The sequence below is a fragment of the Furipterus horrens genome, unplaced genomic scaffold (genome assembly GCF_987537825.1).
Source record: "Furipterus horrens unplaced genomic scaffold, mFurHor1.1.pri manual_scaffold_4, whole genome shotgun sequence".
NCBI classification, from domain to species: domain Eukaryota; kingdom Metazoa; phylum Chordata; class Mammalia; order Chiroptera; family Furipteridae; genus Furipterus; species Furipterus horrens.
The window spans coordinates 92511235-92533326 of NW_028327174.1; the positions used below are offsets into that span (position 1 = coordinate 92511235).

Here is a 22092-nt window from a genome sequence, read left to right on the forward strand (position 1 = left end):
GGAATCCTGACAACTCTTGCCTCTCAATTAATCAATGCATTTTGGACATATTGCATGTGACACCTTGTAGCCTGAGCTCTTAAGACATGGCCTAAGTGTGAAGTGAATTAAGCTTCATAGCTCACTGCCTTCAACCACTCCCTTGCACCCCTTTCAGCCTCCACCCTGGCTGTGAGAGAGTGGAAGTTGCTACTTCATTAGCAGAGGACCTCTGGGACCCATCCTGGAGAGGATGGCAAGCAGGGCAGCAAGTCAAGGTTAGACCCACAGGCTGCTGCGGGATGCTCAAATTCCTTGCTTTGCTTCTGGCCTTGACTCCCAGTCCACAGTTTAGCACGTGCAGAAAAGTTTCTGAGACCTGCGAAGGCCAAGAGTTACAAGACTTCAGCTCAAGATCCGGCTTTACTATACACACTCTATTGTTTGACCTTAGGCAAATGATGTTCCCTCTCTGGGCCTCATTTTCTCCTCTGCTCGAATGAGAAAATGAACTACACAAGTGGATCATAAGTAGTGTCCCCAGAAGTTCCAATGTTTCAGGAATCACAGTGGTTGGAGGAAGGGGGAGTCGCATGACATTAGTCAGAGGTAACAACAGCAGCAGCAGCAGCAGGCGCGTACAAAACACTCACTGCTCCAGGTGTTATCATATGTGTTTTATATGCACCAACTCACTCAGTAGTCACAACATTTCTATAAGATGGGTTTTACTTATTTTGTTCATTTTCAGATGAGGAAACTGAGGAGTTAAATGGTTAAGTGACTTGCTCATGGTCATACAGCTAGTAAATGACACCAGGAATTTGAACCTTGTAGTCTGGCTCTAGAGTATATCTTCTTAACTGCGTCATTCCCATTTTATGTGCCTACTTATCCATCCCTCCACCCAAACATCCTTCCATCTGAGTTCCATGTAAGAGTTTATTTGACTTCCAGCCAAGATGGAGGCATAGACTGACACGCTTTGTCTCCCTCTACAACTAAGAAGGATTACAGCTAACGCAAAATTAAAAATAAGAAGTTCCTGAAAACAAAGCTACATGGAAGTCCAACGTATGAAGTCATAAGCAAGTGGTGCTCATCTGGATGGGTAGGAAGTGCGAGCCCGCAGCTGAGAGAGATGGAACTGTGCTGGAGGCGGAAGCCGCAGCAGCGAACAGCAGGACCTGGTGAGCAGATGCCCGTGTTTGAGGGGAGGAGAGAGGCGCCTGGGAGCCGCCCCGGCTGTAGACCAAATCCTTCGGCTCGGGATTCCAATGCCCCGGAAGGCAGACCCCATTGGGAGGCGGCCCTGTTCCTCAGGGGAGAGTAACAGCAGGAATCCACCTTGGGCCCCCGCCCCCACGCAAAGCGCCACAGGCTGGTGAGAAGGGTCGCCAGGTTGTGACAAGCTCACGGGGCTCCGCCAAATACAGCGTAGAAGGTGTGACAGCGCCCCACCCAAGAAGGAAAAATAAACAAAATGGTCAGAATGGCAGAATTAATGATTGAAATACCAATCACACAGCTAATGAAAAAACAAATAAAAGCCTTGAGCAAGGAACAAATAGCAAATCTTTCGGAAGCTCAGTTTAGAGCCATAGTCATAAGACAGCTTACAGACCTAACAGTGGGGCTGAATCAAGACAGGGAAGGCATGAAGGCTAGCCCTGCTGAAATGAACAAAAATACATACAAGACAAGTGGTGAGGAAGGGAAAGCCATGGATCAAACCAACAAATCAAAACGTAGGGAAGGAACAAACAATAAACCAGTGCAGAAAGAGGAAACGAAGAGTGAGGAATATGACGAGAGGCTCAGTAACCTCTGGGACAGCTATAAGAGAACGAACATTCAGGTAATTGGATTGCCAGAGGGTGAAGAAGAAGAATTAGAAATTAAAAAATTATGTGAAAAAATAATGAAGCAGAACTTCCCTAACTTGGGGAAGGAGGTGAACTTACAGGTCCAAGAAGAAGCACAGAGAGTTCCAGATAGGCTGGACCCAGGGAGGACCACACCAAGACACATTATCATCAAAATGTCAAAAATTAAAGATAAAGAGAGAATCTTAAAAGTAGCAAGAGAGAAGAGAAGAATCATGTACAAAGGGGTCCCAATTAGACTATCAGCTGATTTCTCAAAGGAGACTTTACAGATAAGAAGGGACTGGCAAGAAATATTCAAAGTAATGAAAAGCAAAAACCTACAATCACGATTACTCTATCCAGCGAAGCTCCCATTCGGGATAGAAGGGCAGAGAAAGTGTTTCCAGGATAAAGTAAGACTGAAGGAGTTTGTTAGGTCCAAACCACTGTTATATGAGATGTTAAAGGGACTTGTTTAGAAGAAGGAGGATCAGGACAATGAACATTAAAATGAAAACTGTATTACAACAACCAACAGCGGAAGCTAGGGAACTGAGGCAAGGGCAAACTAAGTAGGCAATGAGAAGGAAAAAAGAATTATAGGCAAGGGGAGCATATTGTGGGGAGGTCAGCGGGGAGGGGGAGAAGGGAGAGGGAGGGAGATGGTGCAGTAATTGGGAAGCATAGTGGGAGGGAGTGGAGTGGACAGGAAGATGTTGAAAAGAACTATATGCAGGACCAATGGGCATGGACTAAGGGGGGAGACAACTGTAGGGAGTGGGGAGCAGGGGGGAAGGAAATTGGGACAATTGTAACAGCATAATTGATAATAAAAAAATGTTAAAAAAATAAAATTAAAAAAGAGTTTATTTAATAAAAGTATCCTTCTAAAAAAGTTATAAAAATAATATTTAAAAAACTACTGAATATTGCCATTCCAATGGGAGAAGCCCCAGGAGGTGGGGTGCCATAACTTCTTCCCACTTCCTGGGTCATTCTTAGAGTGGTTCCTATGGGCAGGGGTGAGGGAGTATTGACAGCAATCATAAAAAGAGGATATTTGAAAATAATTTGTAAACATCATACCAGCAGCTTACGTGTAGACAGGCTACGTAAGAAAGCTCAAGTGATTTGGATCTGGTTTCCTCTCTCCTTCCATCTTTTAATCTCCCCATTTCTTCCTGGAAGGCAGAGCTGGAGGGAGTCTAGGAACTGCCTAATAAAATGAGAGTTCAGAATGCTGACCTCGGGCCAATGGGAGAAATAAAGGCAGATCACAGCTCAATATAAGAAAAATCTTCCTAGCCCTTTTGTCATCCTAAAACTAGGTAGCCATTTTGTGATATGGGGGCCTGTTTGTCCTGGGAAATTTGGGGCAGAGTCTGGTGATCAGGAATAAAGTGGTGGGGATGTTTGCATTTGGGTGGCAGAGTGTTCTAGAGTAGGTGAGCTCCCAGGACTTCCCTTCTCCTAGACCAGTGATTCTACCCCCAGCCCTTGACTCCACTGCGGGACTCCAGAGAAGGGCAGACCTTGGCTCCAGCTCATGTAGCTTGTCAGGGGCAAGACGGTAGATTAGAACCAGTAACCAGAGTTCTCAGAACAGTGGCTCCAGCTTGAAACTTTCTCAAGTATTCTCAATGACACCCCTAGAGCACTCCCCTCAGAGGAGGACAATTCTCTTCATGCCCTTGTCACTACAGTGTGTTCTGAATTGTCACAATGTGCCTGTATGGAGACCTATAACCTTTTCCATATCTGAGGCTGGCTATTGATTGTGGCTGGAGATGGGGGATCAATGAGGAAAGGGTGTTCCCACCTTCACCTGGGCCCACAGTTTCTCTTTGCATCTGGGCTGATGTCTCAAACACCTTACTCTTCATGCAGAACATTCACAGGTGTGAGCTCAGGGGATACCCACACTGACCCACTTCACAGGCTCAGAGTAAGTGATTCACCCAGGTACCATGACCTGGGGTGTGAACTCTGTCTTCAGACTCCAGAGAAATCTCACTGCTCCTACTAAATGCTAACAATTAATAAGTATTTATCTACACCAGATATCATGCTACCAAAATCCCATGATGCCCATTGCATAGGTGAGGAAACTGAGATTCACAGAAGTTAAATAACTTCCCAAGGTCACAGAGGTAGGGAGGGGCAGAGTAAGAGTTCAAACCCATGTCTGCCTTTTCCAAAACCTATGTTCTTTTTCTTTCTTTTTAAAGATCTTATTTATTAATTTTTAGAGAGAGGGGAAGGGAGGAAGAAATAAAGAAAGAGAGGGAGAGAAATATCATCTGGCTTGCAACACCGGCATGTGCCTTGACTGGGAATCAAACCAGTAGTAGTTTGGTTTTCAGACTGATGCTCAATCCACTAAACCACACCAGCCAGGTCCCTGTTCTTTTTTATGACTCTATTCCATTCCTAAATCCAGAGAAACCCTTAGGAAATGGTATTTCTGGAGAAGGACTCTGCACAAACCAGAAACTTGGAGTGCCTTCAGAATGTCTCAGAACCTGGCATTACAGGCTTGATGTATCAGGCAGGCAATTGGGTATGAGTAGTGCTTTCCCAGTCCAAAACACGATGGCCAGATAGGCTCAGGGGCTCCTTCTGAGGCCCATGCTATGAACTGCAGCTCTTCAATTGACCTTTGCTATGTGAGGTGTGGAAAAGTCACCACAGAGCTGCATTTAAGAGGATCCCTGGCTGGAAAACCTAGAACAACTTGGTCTGAGTGGAAACACCTGTGAAAACAGATCCAAACGGTCACAAGGAGAAGCCATATTTGTTTTACTTCCTCGTAGGCTGATAGCCCGGTTTAGTTCCAGTCCTTGCAACAGAATACATAAAAAACATGTGAGCCAAGAGAAGTTGTGGCAGTGGGTAAGTGTTTGCTGCTCTTCTGCCGAGAGGCGGAGGGCTGGATGAAATGATCCTGAATGCCCTCTCTAATTTAGCATCCATTGAATCTTCTGGGCAGGAGCAGGAACAGCCACTGTTGCTTCCCAAGCCCCACCTGCCATTCTGGAGAACTGTCCAATCAGAGCCAAGTGCGAGCCTCTGTGCTGTAGTGAGAGGATTTCAACCCTCAAGGTGATGCATCTTGTGGGCAGAGGTGGCAGCACCTTCTGTTCTTGACTGGTAGCTGGGGGAGAAAAGAGGCACTGAATTAATACCCTGAACCAGAAAAATCAAATGCCTTGTTGTTCCTGCAGGTGATTTTTGGGCATCAAAGCTCTCATTGGTATCCCTTCTGCTTCCATCAAATTACACTAGAATTATGATTTTACAAATGTGCACATCATAGCTAAGAGGAAATCTAGAAATGACATTGTTCTACAGTCTCAATTTTGAAACATTTTATCGTTGATTACATATATACTTATGGAAAAGTATGCACACACACAAATGTTCCACCTAATGTCCTGCCATGTCATTTTATTTGTTTTCCTGTACAGCTTCCCTTAGCCTAGATTTTGCTGATTACATTTCCTAGGTGTTTTTTGACATGTTTCAGTTCTTTAAAATTCTGTAAATTAATAGTTGAATCTAGAAGGTTGATCAGGTTCAAATTAGATTTTTTAAATTCTTGCCTGAGGATATATTTATTGGTTCTAAAGAGAGGGGAAGGGAAAGGGATGGGAAAGAGAGAAAGAAAGAGAGAGAGAAAAAGAAAGGGAATATCAATGTGAGAGAGAAACGATAATTGATTGCCTCCCATATGCACTCCCATGAGGGATTGGGCCCACAACCTAGGTATGTGCCTTGACTGGGAATCAAACCTGCAAACATTTTGGTGTATGGGATGATGCTCCAACCAACTCAGCCACCTGGCCAGGGCTACCATGTCATTAAGAATGTAGTTGTTGACTTCTGTCTATAAAAAATTGGCCAGAAACCAAAAATTGGGATTGCATTTATCCTCCTATTATCAGCAACAACTAGAAATTGTTACATCAAAATATATTCACACATTCTAAAACTAATTTTCTGACATTGAAGAACTATCTTCACAGGACTATGATTCCTGAAAAAAGGAAAACTAGGAGAGCCCTACAATCCCCTTGGCTTACTACCTGAGGAATTTCCAAGGTTGCAGTGCAGGATAGGGGACAGAGCAGAGCATAATAGGCTCTCCAGGTTGAGAACACAGAGGTCAAAGTTTGGGAAGGCTAGCATAGCTGGAATGTATAGGGAAGAGTACCAGAGAAGAGGTATATAAAGAAAGAGTTCCAGGAATCTGCAGAGAGCTCTCCTTGAATCTGTTGTTGAACACTAATTGTGAATGTATAGCATGAAACTTTATAAGACTGAACAACTAGTGACTGAGGGGTTCCAAGATGAAAAATCCTTAGGGCTCACGCAAGGCTGGAAGAGATAAGAATTCTGACCAGCCAGTCTGAAAATACCTTGATGACATTCTGTCACATGACAGAATGATCACACCATAGTACTAGAAATAAATTAGTCCTGGAATAGAGATTACTTTAGACTTGCCCTTAAAAAGCTTAAAAATAAGTCTGGAAAAGATTAAGTAGATCCATAACTAACTTTATTACCTGCAAAAATGAAGTCTAAGTCCAACACTCTTTAAGGGAAAACAACAAATTTCAGCATTCAGCAAAGCCACATTCAAAATGTTCAGCAGAGAATAAAAAATTTTCAGACATGTGAGAAAGCAAGAAACTGAAACCCCAAACTGGGAGAAAACATAAACATAATGAGGTGAGAAATAGAAGATATATAAAAGAATTAAATTTTAGAGGTGAAACTAACTATCCAAATTAAAGCACAGAGATAAAAAAGACAGAAAAAAATTAATAGAGAGATCCAGTAACCTATTAATCAGTTTAGGTAGTTTCTGTTGCTGTATCTTTAAGGTTATTGATATTTTAAAATTCTGCAGTATATATCTGCTCTTAATCCCATCTAATAAAATTTTCATTTCAGATGTTGTAGTTTCACCTCTAGAAGTTCCACTTAGTTCTTTTTAATATCATCCATTTCTCTCATCATTATGTTCATGTATTTCTTTAAATCTTTAAACATATAGGGTGGGGCAAAAGTAGGTTTACAGTTGTTCATATGGAAAATAACAATAATTAATAAATAATTATACAAGAATAAACTGTGTATCACATACTCACAAATGTAAGTGTACTTTGCCCTATTCTGTATTTATGAGAGATGTGTTAAAATCTTTGTCTTTCCGCCTCTCTATCATTTAACGTTTCATTTCTATCAGATATTTTTCTCCTCATTTTGGGTCACAACAATGATAAGAATGATTACAGACTTCTTGTCAGAAAATGTAAGCCAAAAGACATTGGAACAATATCTTCAAGTGCTGAAAGGAAATAAAAGTCAACTTAGAATTCTACATCCAGAAAAAAAAAAATTTAACAATTAAGAAAAAACACTTTTTTTCAACATACAAAAAGACAGAATTTATTATTAACAGACATGACTATAAGAAATGTTAAAGGAAGTTCTTCGGGTGAAAGGATAATTATACTGAATGGAAACTTGAATCTACAGAGAAATGAAGGTGACAGGAATGGTCTATATATGTGGGTAAATATGATATATATTTTTTCAATTTCTTGAAAAGATAATTCGATTATTTAAGGCAAAAATGATAACAAGGCATAGATGTAAATCTATAATAATTATAGCATAGAGGATGAATGAATGGTAATAAACTGTTGTATGGTTTTACATGTGAAATATTATCATATTTGAAAGTAGAAAATGAAAACAACAAATATTGTAAACCCTAGAGCAGCTGCTAAAAAATAAGTGAACAGGTAGTGTCAATAAGCCAAGAGTGGAGATAAAACGGAGTACCAGAAAATACTTAATTTAAAAGAAGGCAGGAAAGGTGAACAAGAACAAAGAACAGATTAGACAAATACTACTGTAATAACAGAGCAAAATGGTAGACTTAAATCTAACTATTATTGATAAATTAAATCAAATGTAAATGATCTAAGCACTCCTATTAAAAGGCAGATTGTCAGGATGGATTTTTAAAAAGCCAGATTCCATGAAATGTTAATGATAAGAAGAATAAGCACTTTAAATTTAAAGACATACGTTAAAAGTAAAAGGATGGAAAAAAGTCAATGTTTTGTATTCATTTTCTGTGGATGCCATGACAAATTTATCATAAATGTAGTGAATCAAGCCATTCAGATGAATCATCTTGCAGTTCTCTAAGTTAGAAAGCCAACACAAGCCTCACTAAGCTAAAATTAAGGTGTCAGCTGTGCTTCATTCCTTTCTGAAAGCTCTAGGGAAGAATTGGTTGCCTTGCCTTTTCCACCTTCTAGTGGACACCCACATTCTTCATGGCCCTTTCCTCTACAAAACTAATAAAGAGGGTCTAGTCTTTTTCACATCACACTACTCTTGCTTTTCTTTTGTAGTCAAATCTACCTGTGACCACAACTAGGAAAGGTTTCTTCATTATTAAGGAATCATGCAGTTAGTTGGTCCTGGATGATCCAGGACAATCTCCCCACCGCAAAGTCTTTAATTTTAATGACACCTGAAAAGTCCCTTTCCCCAAGTAAGGTAACATATTTACAGGTTCCCAAGATAGGATATGGATACTTTTGGGAGGCATTATTCTTCCTACCACACATGCAAACATTAATAATGAGCAAGCTGAAGTAGCTATCAGACAATTGCACATGGAGCATTTATCTAAATAGACCATAAATTTTAGAATTTAAAAGTTCTAAAAGTTTTAATAAATTTTAAAAGATTAACTTATATGGAGTACAACCTCTGACCACAAAGGAATGAAATTAGAACTCACTAAGAGAAAGATTTTAAAGTAACAGGGAAATTATAAAATATTTTGCACTAAATGAAAACAAAATTTCTAGGATGCATCTAAAACAGTGCTTAATGGTAACTTTAGAGCTTTTAAGTGCTTATATTTAAAAAGCAGAAAGGTATAAGTCAATAATGTAAACTTCCATCTTAGGAAGCTAGTAAAAGAAGAGAACATTGAAACAAAAATATGGAGAAAAAGGAAAAAATAAAGGTAAGAGAGGATATTGGTGAACTAGAAAATGAACAAACAACAGAGAAAAATCAATGACACCAAAAACTGTTTAAAATTATCAGAAAGATATATAAATCTATAGCTAGACTGATTTTTAAAATATACAAATTACCAAAATCAAGCATGAAAAAGGAGACATCACTACACAGCCTACAGACATTAAAAAACTAGTAGAAAACAACTTCATGTCAACAATTTTGACAACTCAGATGAAATCTCCTTTCAGACACACTGACCTCACTCTTCCTGTGATTCCATAAGATCCATGCAGATAATGCAGGATAATCTTCCATTTCAAAATCCTTAATTTAGTCACACATTAAAGGCACTTTTGTCTTGTAAAGTACATATTCACAGGCTTTGGAGATAAAGACATATACATTTTTGGAGATCATTTTGCTTACCAATGACACAAATGACCAAAATGAATACACAAAGAAATCAAATATTTAGTGGTACTCTTACAACTCAATGAGAAGAAAAATACCATATCTGTCAAAGAACTTGAATTTGTAGTTAAAAATATTCCCTTAAAGAAACCTCCTGGTTGATGTGGCTTCAATGATTAATTCATATAGGGAAGAAATGAACTTTGACTCTTTATACCAAACACAAAAGTTACCCTGAAATGGATCATAGACCTAAACATAAAAGCAAAAATGATACAACTTCTAGACATAAATATAGGAGAATATGTTTTTGGCTTTGGGATAGGCAAAGAATTTTTAGATATGATACAAAAAGCATGAACTATGAAAGGAAAAATGTTAAGTTTTTCTTCATCAAAATATAAACCTTTATTCTTCAAAAGACAATATCAAGGCCTGACCAATGTGGCTCAGTTGGTTGGGTATAGTCCCAGAAAGCAAACGTTGCTACTTCAATTCCCTGTCAGGGCACATGACTGGGTTGCAGGCCCAGTCCCCAGTTGGGGTGCATTCAAGAGGCAGCTGATGGATGTTTCTCTCTCACATCAATGTTTCTCTCCTTCTCATTCTCTCTCACTTTTCCTATAAATAAATAAATAAATAAATAAATAAATTCTTTTAAAAAGACAATGTCAAGAAAATAAAAAGGCAAGCCACTGACTGCAATATATACATCTGGCCAAGACTCCTTTCCAGAATATATAAAGTTCTCTTACAACTCAATAAGAAGAAAAACAATTCAATAGAAACAGTAGGCAAAGAAGATACACAAATGGCTAATAAGCACATGAGAAGATGATCAGCAGCATTAGTCATCAGGGAAATACTTATTAAAGCCATATAATATACAACTACTTACTCAAGTTGGTAAAAATAAATTTTTTTTAAAATACCGAGTGTTAGCAAAGATATGAAACACTTGGACCTCTCATGCATTGCTAGTGAGAATAAAAGATAGTATAACCACTTTAGAAAACAATTTGGCAGTATCTTACTAAGTTAAATGTATATTTTGTGTATTACTCAGCGATTCCAACTCCAAATTTTTCTCCAGATAAAACATGAAAACACATGCCCACCCAAAAACATATGAAACAAAACATATAAAACCATGTGTCCACACAAAATCTTGTCAATTAATAATCATAGCAGTTTTATTCAAATAACCAAAACCTGGACAATCAAAATTCCATCAACCAGTAAATAGATAGCTTATGGCATATCCATACTATAGAATATTACTCAGAAATAACAAGGAACAAACTAATGATACCTATAATAGAATAAATGAACCTCAAAACCATTAGGTTGAGCAAAAAAAGAAAGACACAAAAGAGGATATTTTCTATGATTGCCATTTATATAACACTTCTGGAACAGGCAAAACTTACTTATCTTGTCAGAAAGAAGATCAGCAGTTGACTGGGGCTGAGCAATCTACTGCAAAGAAGCATAAGGTTATTTTTTGAAGTGATAGAAATTTCGACTACAGGGTTGTATATATTTGTCACAATTCATCGAACTGTGCACTTAAAGTGGGTACGTATTATTACATGTAAATTGTAATTCAACAAAGTTTCTGTTTCTGATTAAAAAAAACAGCTAACAAATAAAAACACTTGGGTCCTCATCAAAGCAGGGCTAATATGGAGCCCCCAAATCTGCATTTTGAACAAGCCCCATGGATAATTATGCTGCAGGTTGTTTCACTTATAGAAATAGCTTTGGTCTCGAGACTTCTGGCCAAGATGAAGGCCTAGACAGACACGCTGCATCTCCCTCCATGAATAAGTACAACTACCTCAAAACTAGAGGCAACCAGAAGTTCCAGAAAAATAAAGCTGCATGGAAGTCCAACAAACAAATAAATAAAAAAGAAATACTCATCCAGACATGTAAAAGGGGCAGAGCTGGGGTGGAAAGGATGCGGTGTAGTGGCAGCAGCAGCAGTGGCAGTGGCAGGCTAGCGGAAAGCATGGTCTCATGTTTTAAAAACTAGGGAGAAACACCCAGGGAGCGCTCCCAGCACCAGACCAGACCATGCAGCTCACAGTCCCAGTGACAGGAAAAATACAGCCTCATTGTATATGACTGAGCAAACCAGGGTGGGGTTGGGGCAGAGGAAGAAACTGCCAGTCTCTCAGTAGAGTCTGTTTGCTTAAAGGCACCCATGATCCTAGAACGTATGCAAACCCACCCACTCTGGGAACAATGGCCAAGGCAACAGCTAGAGAAGCACCAGTCCCATACGGAAGTAGGAGAAGTGCCTGGAAAAGGGGTAAGTGCTGAGCAAGTGGCATTATTCCCTCTCAGACCCCTTCCCCACATACAGTGCCACAACATGGTGAAGTGGGTCACCCTCTACTGACTAATACCTCAAGGCTCCACCCCTTACAATGTAACAGGTGTGACAGCTCTACCTAAGACACAAAGGCAAACAAACATGGGAACCTGTCAAGATGAAGAGACAGAAAATTATAGCCCAAAAGAGGGAATGCATCAAGATTCCTAACAGACATTGAGCTCAAAACACTGGTGGTACAGATGCTCATGGACTTGACAGGTATGCTTAAGTAATGCAAACGCACAAGGGAAGAAGTAAAGGTTATGCTAAATGAAACAAAGGAAAATCCACACAAAACCTATGGTGAAGAGAAGGAAACTGGGGTTTAAATCAATAATTTGGAACCTAAGGAAGAAAAGAACAGCCAACCAGTGCAGAATAAGAAAACAAGAATTTTAAAAAATGAGGAGAGTCATAGGAACCTCTCGGACAACTTTAAACATGCCAACATCTGAATCATGAGGGTGCCAGAAGGAGAAGAGGAAGAGCAAGAAATGGAAACCTTATGTGAGAAAATAATGAAGAAAAACTTCCCAAACTTGGTGAAGGAAATAGGCATACAACTTTAAGAAGCACAGAGAGTCCCAAACAAGCTAGACCCAAGGAGGACCACACCAAGACATGTCATAATTAAAATGCCAAAGGTTCAAGATAAAGAGAGAATCTTAAGAGCAAAAAGAGAAAAGCAGAGTTACCTACAAAGGGGTATCTATAAGGCTATCAACTAATTTCTCAAAAGAAACTTTGCAAGCAAGGAGGGACTGGCAAGAAGTATTCAATGTGATGAAAAGCAAGGACCCACAACCAGCAAAGCTACCATTTAGAATGGAAGGGCAGATTAAATGCTTCCAAGACAAGGTAAAGCTAAAGGAGTTCATCATCACCAAGCCATTATTATATGAAATGTCAAAGGAACTTACTTAAGAAAAAGAATATCAAAACTATCAACGTTAAAATGACAACAAACTCACAGCTATCAACAACTAAATCTAAAAAATAAAAACAAAATCCAACTAGGCAAATCAGAATAGGAACAGAATCATAGGTATGGGGATCATTTGGAGGATTATCAGCTGGGAGGGGGAAGGGGGAGAAGTGGGGAAATGGTGCAGGGACTAAGAAGCATAATTGGTTGGTACAAAATAGACAGGAAGAAGTTAAGAATAATATGTGAAAGGGCGAAGCCAAAGAACTTATATGCACAACCCATGGACATGAACTAAGGTGGGTAGAGTTGCTGAAGGGAAGGGGGATACTGGGTGGAGAGGAGCAAATGGGAAAAAAATTGGGATACTGTAACAACATAATTAATAAAATATACTTAAAAAGAAAAAGAAATAGTTTTGGTCTCTATGAGTTCCCAACTCTTGCACAACAAATCAAGCAGACAAGCATAGAAAATTCAGTAGAAAAGTGTTTGAGTTTTGTGTGCCCTCATTTCATCCCCCTACCTCCACTCTTTAGATAGAATACTGATCACTACTGAAGTATCCTCTTTGGTGCTCTGTTCTCTCAATTGTTGGGTCAGCTGTGGGTAAGCTTTCTTTGCCCATTTTTTTACAAAAGGAAATTTGCTAGGAAAATAAACAGGAGAAAATAAAAACACATACCAAGTGAAGATATACCAATATATTTTCAGAGCACAGATCCCTTCCCATAAGGTCATTCAATTCTGGTGTCACATGGGATTTGCTGGCCCAGGTCACTGGACACATGGTATCTATAGGCATGCTTACCCTGGGGAACAGCAGGCAGCCAGGGAGCCTGATGGAACACCTATGTAGAGAAAAGAACAGTACTGCAGTAGATGTGCTAAGAGCACTCTAAGCCCAGAGGAAAGGATCATTTCCCTGACAAATTAAACCACAGTGCTCTATTTCCATTCTTTCGTCTTCTCTTCTGACACATGGTGTGGCCCCCTGTTCAGTTTACCTGTTGAAATACTTCCGATCCTTCATGGCCCAGCTCAAATAACACCCCCTCCTTACCAGGTCCCCATAGTCAGCTCTTCTTCCATGGAACTCCTATGGCAGTTGGCCTGAAGAGCTCTTACAGAAATTTTGATTCGTATTTTAGTCATCATGTGCACATCTTATCTACTCTACCAGACTATAATCTTGCTGATTACAGAAATATAACTTACTGTCTATGCTAGGTGTAGCCTGCATACTTCCTAGTACATTACTTGGAACTTAGTGTGTGTTTTCTGTACATTTATTGTAGAAATTAATGTATAATTCAGTCCGTTGTCATTCATATCTCTGAGCTTTTGCTTATCCTGTTCCCCTTTTCTGGAAAATCCTTCCCAGCACTATTTCCTCCAATGAGCCTCCCCAGATTCCTAAGCTGTTGGTCTCCTATAGCACTCTGGGCATATCCCTGTCTTATCACTTACAACCACCACCATATATTAAAATTAAATATTTATTACCTGTTTCACCTACTTAACCATAAGCTTAAAGAAGCCAAAGATTCCATTCTAGTCATCCTTATTTTACCACCCCCTAGCCCGGTGTTGGGTAGTAGTATGCCCTTTATAAATATTTTTCAAACTTTTATATGATCTCTTCAGAAGTTCTTGGAAGAATTAGCTCACAACACAGAGGGCCTGGCTTATTTACTGTGTGCTTCTATTAGAGTGATCAAAACTGTCTTGAGGTCCAATTCCCAGGGAAAACCCAGCATAAACAACTTTTCCATTCTAAGTTTCCTGTTTGCTGAATGAAGGAGTAGGACTAGGTATTCTCCGGGGTCCCTTATAGTCAGTCCTATGATCCTGTCTTCCAGGGAATCCCCCAGCAGGATAGGTTGTTGAGTACGAAAGAGGCAAGTGCGGCCTGTCCTCAGGTCTTTAAGATGGAACCCCTTCCTCTGGGATGGCTGGACGTACAGAAAAATAATTTATGATCCTTTCAGAGTACCTATGACTTCCTCTTTTTAGATACATCTCTCTCTCTCTCTCTCTTTCTCTCTCTGCCACCTTCCCTTTCCCTTTTTCTGCTTCTTCATTCTCTCAGCCTCTCCCTCTTCCTATTTTCTTATCAGCTTGTCTTTTCCTACCCGTCCCACTGCACTTTTCTCTTCTTCTGCCTCTCCCGATTTCTGATTTCCGTTTCTCTACAGATTTATCTTATCCATCTCGGTTCTCCTTCGTCTACCCTCTCCCCTAACCACTCTCTCACTCACCTCTCTCCTTTTTCTCCTGTCAGCCCTGCAGGAAGCAGAGACTCCTCACGAAGCCCTGAGGCGAGAGGGTGGATGAGCCCTGGCGCCGCGGGCCCGCCCCTCGGTGCGTGTGTGGATGTGTGGCGGTGACGCGGCGCCGACCACGGGGAGGGAGGCTGGGCCCGCCGGAGAGGGAAGCAGGCGGATCGCTGGGGCTGCTCCGCTCCTGCGCGCCCTCGCGCTCCCTGCCGCCCGCCGAGGCGCAGGCTGGGCGCAGGCAGCGGCGGGCGGCATGGAGAGTCTGCTGGAGAATCCGGTGCGTGCCGTGCTCTACCTCAAGGAGCTCACGGCCATCGTGCATAACCAGCAGAGCCTCATCCACACCCAGCGCCAGCGTATCGACGAGCTGGAGCGGCGGCTGGACGAGCTAAGCGCCGAAAACCGCAGCCTGTGGGAGCATCAGCAGCTGCTGCAAGCCCAGCCTCCGCCCGGGCTAGTTCCCCCGTCGCCAGCCCCGCTGTCTTCTATTCCGTCCACCGCTGCCCCCGCCGGCCCCGTGGCCCAGGAACCGCTCCGGGACCACGGACAGCTCCCGCCCCCCTCGCCACAGACCGCTCCGGAGCAGCCGCCGGTTCAGCACCACGGACAGTTCCTGGCGCAGCCCCCACCGGGCCCTAGCAGTAGGGCTCACACACCCCAGTCGCCCCACCAGCACCCGGTGGCGCCAGGGGCCGTCGCCAACAAGGAGAAGGAGCGTTCCCCGAGTTGTTGCGCTGCCGCTGGAACCCTCCTTCAGCACAAGTCCCCCGCTGCCCTCGGCAAGGGCGTCCTGAGCAGGAGAACTGAGTAAGTGGGGAAGAGGGGATGCAGAATGTTGTGGTGGCAGAAAGGGAAGCAAATGGGTCTGAGCAGGATACAAGGGGGAAGTCGGGTGCACCTAAGAGTCCGAAGGACTGGAGTATTGTGAAGTGAAGGGGTGAGAAGATGTTTGGAGGTAGAAGTGTGTCAAGGAGATTTGGGGGAAAGTAAGGAATTATATCAGTGTTTGAGAGGGTTTGGGGGTTGTTGGAGCAAAAGGGAATATCTGGGGACCACCACTGGGGACAAAGGAGGACAGAAACTGGGTTTCAGTGATTGGGGATTTTGGAAACTAGCAGTTTTTACATGGGAACAAGACTGAGAGGAAGTTGGGGTGAAGATTAAACTGAAGAAAAGAGAACAGTTGCATCATGTATTTAAGCTAGGAAAGTCTTGGAAGAGAGTTTGGGTAATGAAATTATTTGAGTGGAGAGTAAGAGATGAACAAGACGGAGGCTTGGCAAACAGGCATGTTAAGAGCTTTAAAATGGCTGGGGTGCAGGAAGAGTAGTATTGGGGTTTGAGGAGATTAAGGAGGCAGAAGATAAGGCTGAGAAGCAGGAATTAAGTGAAAAGTCAGGGAAGCGGGGCTGGAGATGAAAGATAGTGAAGGGTGGGAGAAGCATTTCCCAGAGGAACGAGCTAGCTTTTTAATTGATGCAGTGGAAGTCAAAGCTAAGAGTGGCTCATTTGGGGAAGGTTACTCTGCCCTGACCTGAGTGGGTGCCTTTCTTATGAATCTCCACAGAACCAAAGGGGTGCAAGGTAACCACCCACCAAGCTGATGGAGGACTGAGCTATAGTGTGAGGACCCAATGTGGTTATAGCTTTCCCTCTGATTCAAGGAGGATTTCTGTGTGGGATGGTTGGCAATCATGGAAAGGGAACAATGATGAGAGAGACAGTTGGCAAATGGAGTTGGTATCTGAGTATAAGTCCTGTTTAAATCTCTATTATGGGTAGTGACTGCAAACCTTGTTTCCCTTTGGTTTTTTGGTGATGACTGAAATCTCATGTTGAGTGTTGAGAGAAATATGCTCATTAACTCCCCCATGAGAGACTCCAGGACTTTGAGCTGTTTCTTCATACCCAATGCCCATGAACTAAGAATATAGGAAAGATAAATGAAAGGGGACTGTAATATTCTCTCCTCTGTATTGGAAAAGCTGTGATCATGTCAGCTTCCTTTCCCTGATTAGACAGGTGATGGAGAAATGCATGGAAGAACACATGGAGGGGGTGGATCAGCACCTGGTCAGCACCTGCCCCTGACAGTGATGATGCTAAAGGAGTTGGTTGTGGGGAGGAGGGAGGGTGGAGAGCCATGACTCTCATCTTCATCTAGTCTTGGGGTGTTTTAGGTCTGGGGATACCTGTGAAGGTTTGATATATTTCTTAAAAACTCATTTTCTCCTCACACCTACTGTAGAGTTAGACAAGTTGGGTCAGGACATGTTAGCTCACAGGATTGATTTGGCCAGAACCATGAGATCTAATGGGGACAGATCTAGGATGATCTGACTTGGTAGGTCTAAAGCATTTGATTCAAGCCCCAGGAAGATGCAGTTTTCTTTCCCAGCTCCCTCCGTGGTCCATTTGCCCTTCCTTCAGTTCTGTGATTTTCTTTCCTTATCTAGCATAAAAAGAAGAAAGTCAGTTTTCTCTCATGCCGACAGTTCATCAAAAGGCCCAAGATACTGTGTGACTTCTTCTCCAAATAGGAGGAAAAACTATTTCATTCCCTTTCTCTGGGGCAGCCACAGCTTCCTGATAATGATGGTTCTTCACCTGATTCCTCTCCTCATAACCTTTGTTATCTCCTTCTCTTCCACTGAACCCCACTTTCTTTCTTTCTTTCCCTGTGTGGGCAAGAAAATTTGAGAAAATATAATTTTCTTGGATAATAACTTTGCTCTGATCCCCAAAACGGGTTAGAGAGCCCAAACTCTCTTGCTGGGAATTCAGAGGTTTAGGAATCACATGGATTCCATCCAGTCTCACATGGCAAAACCAAAGAGGAAAGGTCATATTTTTCTTCTCCCTTGACTTGCTTCTGCTTCTCCAAAGAAGAACAAAAATAAAAAATAATTAGAAGGTGAAGGAGAGTGGCAATTGTTGGAAATCTTTCACTTAGGAAGTAGTATCAGGCACTAAAAGGTTAATACCACTGGTAGTTCCCTCATTTCCCCAGATCCTTCAGCTTTTTCTCCTGTTCCCCATGTCTGAACACCTAGAGACTTAAAGAGCTTGGGCATGGACATGCACTCCTCACCTCCTCCTTATGGCTTTCTCTCCCTTTAGATGTGAAATCACAAGCATGTTACCTTGCCGAATGCATTTGTAGCACCCAATTCTCCTCACTGGTTTGCCCAACTTCAACCCCAGTTTTACCCACAGAACCTCAGGCTGGAGCCATATCCTCAGCCTGACCTGGCAAAGTCTCCTCCTTGCCACAGAAGCACATGGCCCTACCTGAAGCAAGTGGCTTCAGTGTGACCACAGCTTTTCTGTTTGAGCACAGGTTTGCCCAGCCACCTACATATTTGGCCCCAACCTGCTCTCTACCCATGCTCCCCATTTTGTATGTCAGTACTCCTCTACCCATACCACTTAATGGTGCAGGGCTAGATGCAGCCAGCAGGCAGGGAGAGATCTCCATGGATAGGGTGAGGTGAGGAGAAGAACAGAAAGAACCAGCAGCTCTCTCTCTGGCATTTCTCCTCCCTAGCATGTCTCTAGGGGAACTTGCTGCTGAATAAGTTCTCTACTGGGGGTGCTGACGTAGAAGGAACAGATGCCAGAGGGGGTCTTTGGATTATAATTTTGCTGAAATCTTTTCTCATTTCTTACTTTCCCATCTCTGGCCTCATGATAGTGAGAATATGACCGTGGTGAGGTTGCTGAGGGCTGAGTGAGGGTTACCAGGGGCCAGGTCCTGTGTTAGATGCCTTATCTCATCACAGTTTGTCTCTTATCTCCAGAATTCCTCTTCCTGCCCAAATCCAGGAGAAGCAGAAGCCCTGGAGAACCTGAGACTGGGAAATAATGGATTGTTTAATTGTCATCAGATCTGCATTAATATGCAGCTTGGCCTCTCTCCCTCTTTCAGCTGAAGGAGGTAGAATGGTGGTGGCCTTGGAGGTCAGGCCAAGGAAGAAACAACATGGGGACAGCTGAGTGCAGAGACATCATGGGAAAGAAGGCTGGAGGGGTTAAATTTCTTTTCTGCAAACTTCCCTGCTCTCACTAAGCTCCAGCTCCCACTTAATGAAAACAGCAATCAATCATAGCTTCCTCCTCTTTATTTTTTCAGTCAAGGCTCACCGCATCTACAGAATTGATTATTTCTTCCTGGCTGGAGCCAGAGCCTCAGCCTGATCTGGCAAAGTCTCCTCCTTGCCACTGAAGCACATGGCCCTACCTGAAGCAAGTGGCTTCAGTGTGACCACAGCTTTTCTGTTTGAGCACAGGTTTGCCCAGCCATGTAGCTATGCATTTAGCTTCTGGATCCCAGAGCTTGCCCATGTCCCCAAGCCCATGGGCAGAGGATTATTGGAGGTTGGGTAAGATCCCTGCATTATAAGTCAGATTTACCTCCTACCTCAAACTCCCCACCTCCAAGCAACCATGAGGTCTGAATGGTTCAGTAGCTCCTGTCCTCTTTTTTCTTCCTTCCTCCCTTGTCTTCCTTCTTTAACTTCTTCATCACTATTCCCACTTTCTCTCTCTTATTCCCTCTCTTTCCCCTTTCTTCCCTCCCCTCACACATTTTCTCTCTCCCATTTTTTCTTTCTATACTTTGCTTCTACTTAAGCTACACAGGTAAATTTCCTCCTCTCTACTCCCATCCTTTAGCATAAAATAAATCTTGGTTCATCTTTTCAGCTCGGTGATTTCATACTGATTGCAGGCTGGAGAATGTTTAGAAGATCATTGGATGTGTTTTTCACCCTGTTAGCTAAGGTGCTGGTTGGAGTGGGTGTCTCCTCTTGAAGGGGCAGCTCATGACTGGCCCATTCTGAGAGCTATTAAAAGAGTGTGAAGGTCTGTCAGTCAGTCAACCCTATTGTATCAACTGTCCAGTCCATTCAAAACCCTGCACTCTGAGCTGTGGAAAGAGGAAGTAAGCAAACAGTCCTGGTTCAACATACAGGAGACATATCTGGAAACATCTAAGTGAGTGTAAATAGGTTGCAGCTGCCTAGAGCTACCCTCTATCAGCACAGAATGGGGAAAGGGGTGAGCATACAAATCACATTCAGAGTCCAGGGAAGGTTTTCTCTGTTGGAGTCAAGGGTTTATGTCAGGAACAGTAAGAGTCAAGGATAGCTGGATAGAGAACAGAGCCCAGAAGATTCAGAGCACGGAGGAGATAGCTGTGTTGCATCTGCATATCATCCCACCCTCTGGTGGTGCAGTCCCCCACTACCCTAGTCCACTCCCACTAGGCAAAACCCTGTCAACAGGGTAAGGAGAGCTCCAGTATTCAGGGCCCATGTTTACCTCATGCCTAGAAGGCCTGGTTGCTGAGGAAACATTATGGCCAATGCTCACCCACCTGCCTATCTTCCTTCTCTTCCTCTATCCACAGCAGGGAGAGGAATTTTAACCAGTAAGCTGGAAAATGGGGCCAGAATGAAGGCTCACTGAATGGAGGGAGTGTGTATCATTTTGCTCACCTGGAAGCTGACATGGAGTGGGCACTTGGAAAGACTTGCCATCCAACTCCTTTCCAAGGGCCCAGACTGCTGCTCTTCCCTCCCATTCATCCAAAAAGAACGTAATTTAAGATAAACAAGTCCCTCCTGGCTTCTGGGGAATGCTGCTGGTCTTCTTCCTCCTCACCAGCGCCCTTTGCCTTGTTCCACCCCTGTTCTTTCCTACCTTACTCCTGAGTGCTTCCCAGACCCACACAGTCAACACCACAGGGCCTCACAAAGGCATCCTGGAACATTTTCTTTTTTTACATTTATTTTATTTATTGATTTTAGAAAGAGAGAAAAGGAGGAGGAGAGAAACACTGATTTTTATTGTTCTTCTTAGTGATACATTCATTGGTTGCTTCTTGTATGTGTCCTGACTCTGGGGATCGAACCAGCAACCTTGGTGTATTAGGGTGACACACTAATCAAATGAGCTACTGGACAAGGCATCCTGGAACATTTTCCATTTGGCCTAAAACCAAGCAAAAGGAGCAGCAGTCGGTCCTGCTGATTCAGCAAATATCTGTGCAGCCTGAGTTTCAAAGGTTACTCATGAAAAAAGGCAGATGGAGTCAGGTCTGGGTAGAGAGCCAATGAAAGGGAGGGTGAAAAAGGAAGTAAAGGGCTGAGACTAATAGCTCCACCCATGGTCTGGAAAGAGACTCGGATCCTGAATTTAAATCCCATGTAAAGATTTTTAGACAGACTGGCTTTGTTGAGGAACCTAAATATTTTTTCACTGGGGTCCCAAACATACTTTCAGGGTAGCAGCAACTTAGTAAGGAGTTTCTTAACAAGAAGATCTTGGGACTCTCATTGCACCTGGCAGATCCCCAAATACTAGGCCACAAGGCAAGATTTCTGAGGTTTGGGTCACTGCAGCTCCTTCTTCCTCTGCAGGTTCCCACACAGGCTGCAAAAGTTTTCTAGTTTCAGTGGAGGAAGAGGGTAATCATCTCTATTTCAAGCAATGAGGGAATTAACAAACAGAAAAGGATCAGGAGTAGAATGAGGGAGAAATTAGAGTTTTCAGGCTGAAAGGACTTTATGAAAGCCATAGAATCACAGAATTTTTAACATCTAGGTGGTTAAGAACATAAGCTTTGGAGCCTCTGCTTTTTCATTCATAAAATGAGAAGTAATATGTACTTTGAGAGGATTGTTGTAAAGTTTAAAAGTTAAATGGTTATACTGTTCTGGGCACGCAGTAAGTGCTCAATACATTGTAGTATTTCTACAGATAGAGAGGCCAGAGCCCAGGGCTCATCCACAGTCAGACCACAGTGATAGACTGGAATCCAGGTTCAGGATTCCCTCCCTTCTTCCAGGCCAGCTATCTACACCTGCCGTTTCCTCATGCGCCCACCTCTGAACAATGTGCAAACAAGTTACTCCGAATACGTGAATGTGGAGCTTACACTGCAATGCAGCCAGGCTGCCAAATCCACCATCCATTTGTGATGTGTGTCAGAGGCTCACAACTTGAGAGCTGGGAAATGTTTCCTTAAGCCCAACTTGAATCTCATCTGTTGCATTTTGAGATTATTTGTACTTTCCTTACGGACATTGAAAGGATCTCAGTTATCACCCAATGTCCCAGAGTAATGAGAATAATCTCCCCATTCTCTAAATGGGGAAACCAAAATCTCATCTAGTATATGAA

At 42.5% G+C, this 22092-nt stretch overlaps 1 long non-coding RNA gene across 1 annotated transcript; it reads right to left on the minus strand.

Moving 5' to 3' along the window:
- Positions 1-4896: 4896 nt before the first annotated feature.
- On the minus strand, positions 4897-13481 carry LOC150012440 (uncharacterized). The gene is made up of 3 exons (XR_016510741.1): positions 13440-13481; positions 10751-10799; positions 4897-5001 (listed from the first exon to the last, which is right to left on the minus strand). It is a non-coding gene; the product is annotated as an uncharacterized LOC150012440 (long non-coding RNA).
- Positions 13482-22092: the final 8611 nt, after the last annotated feature.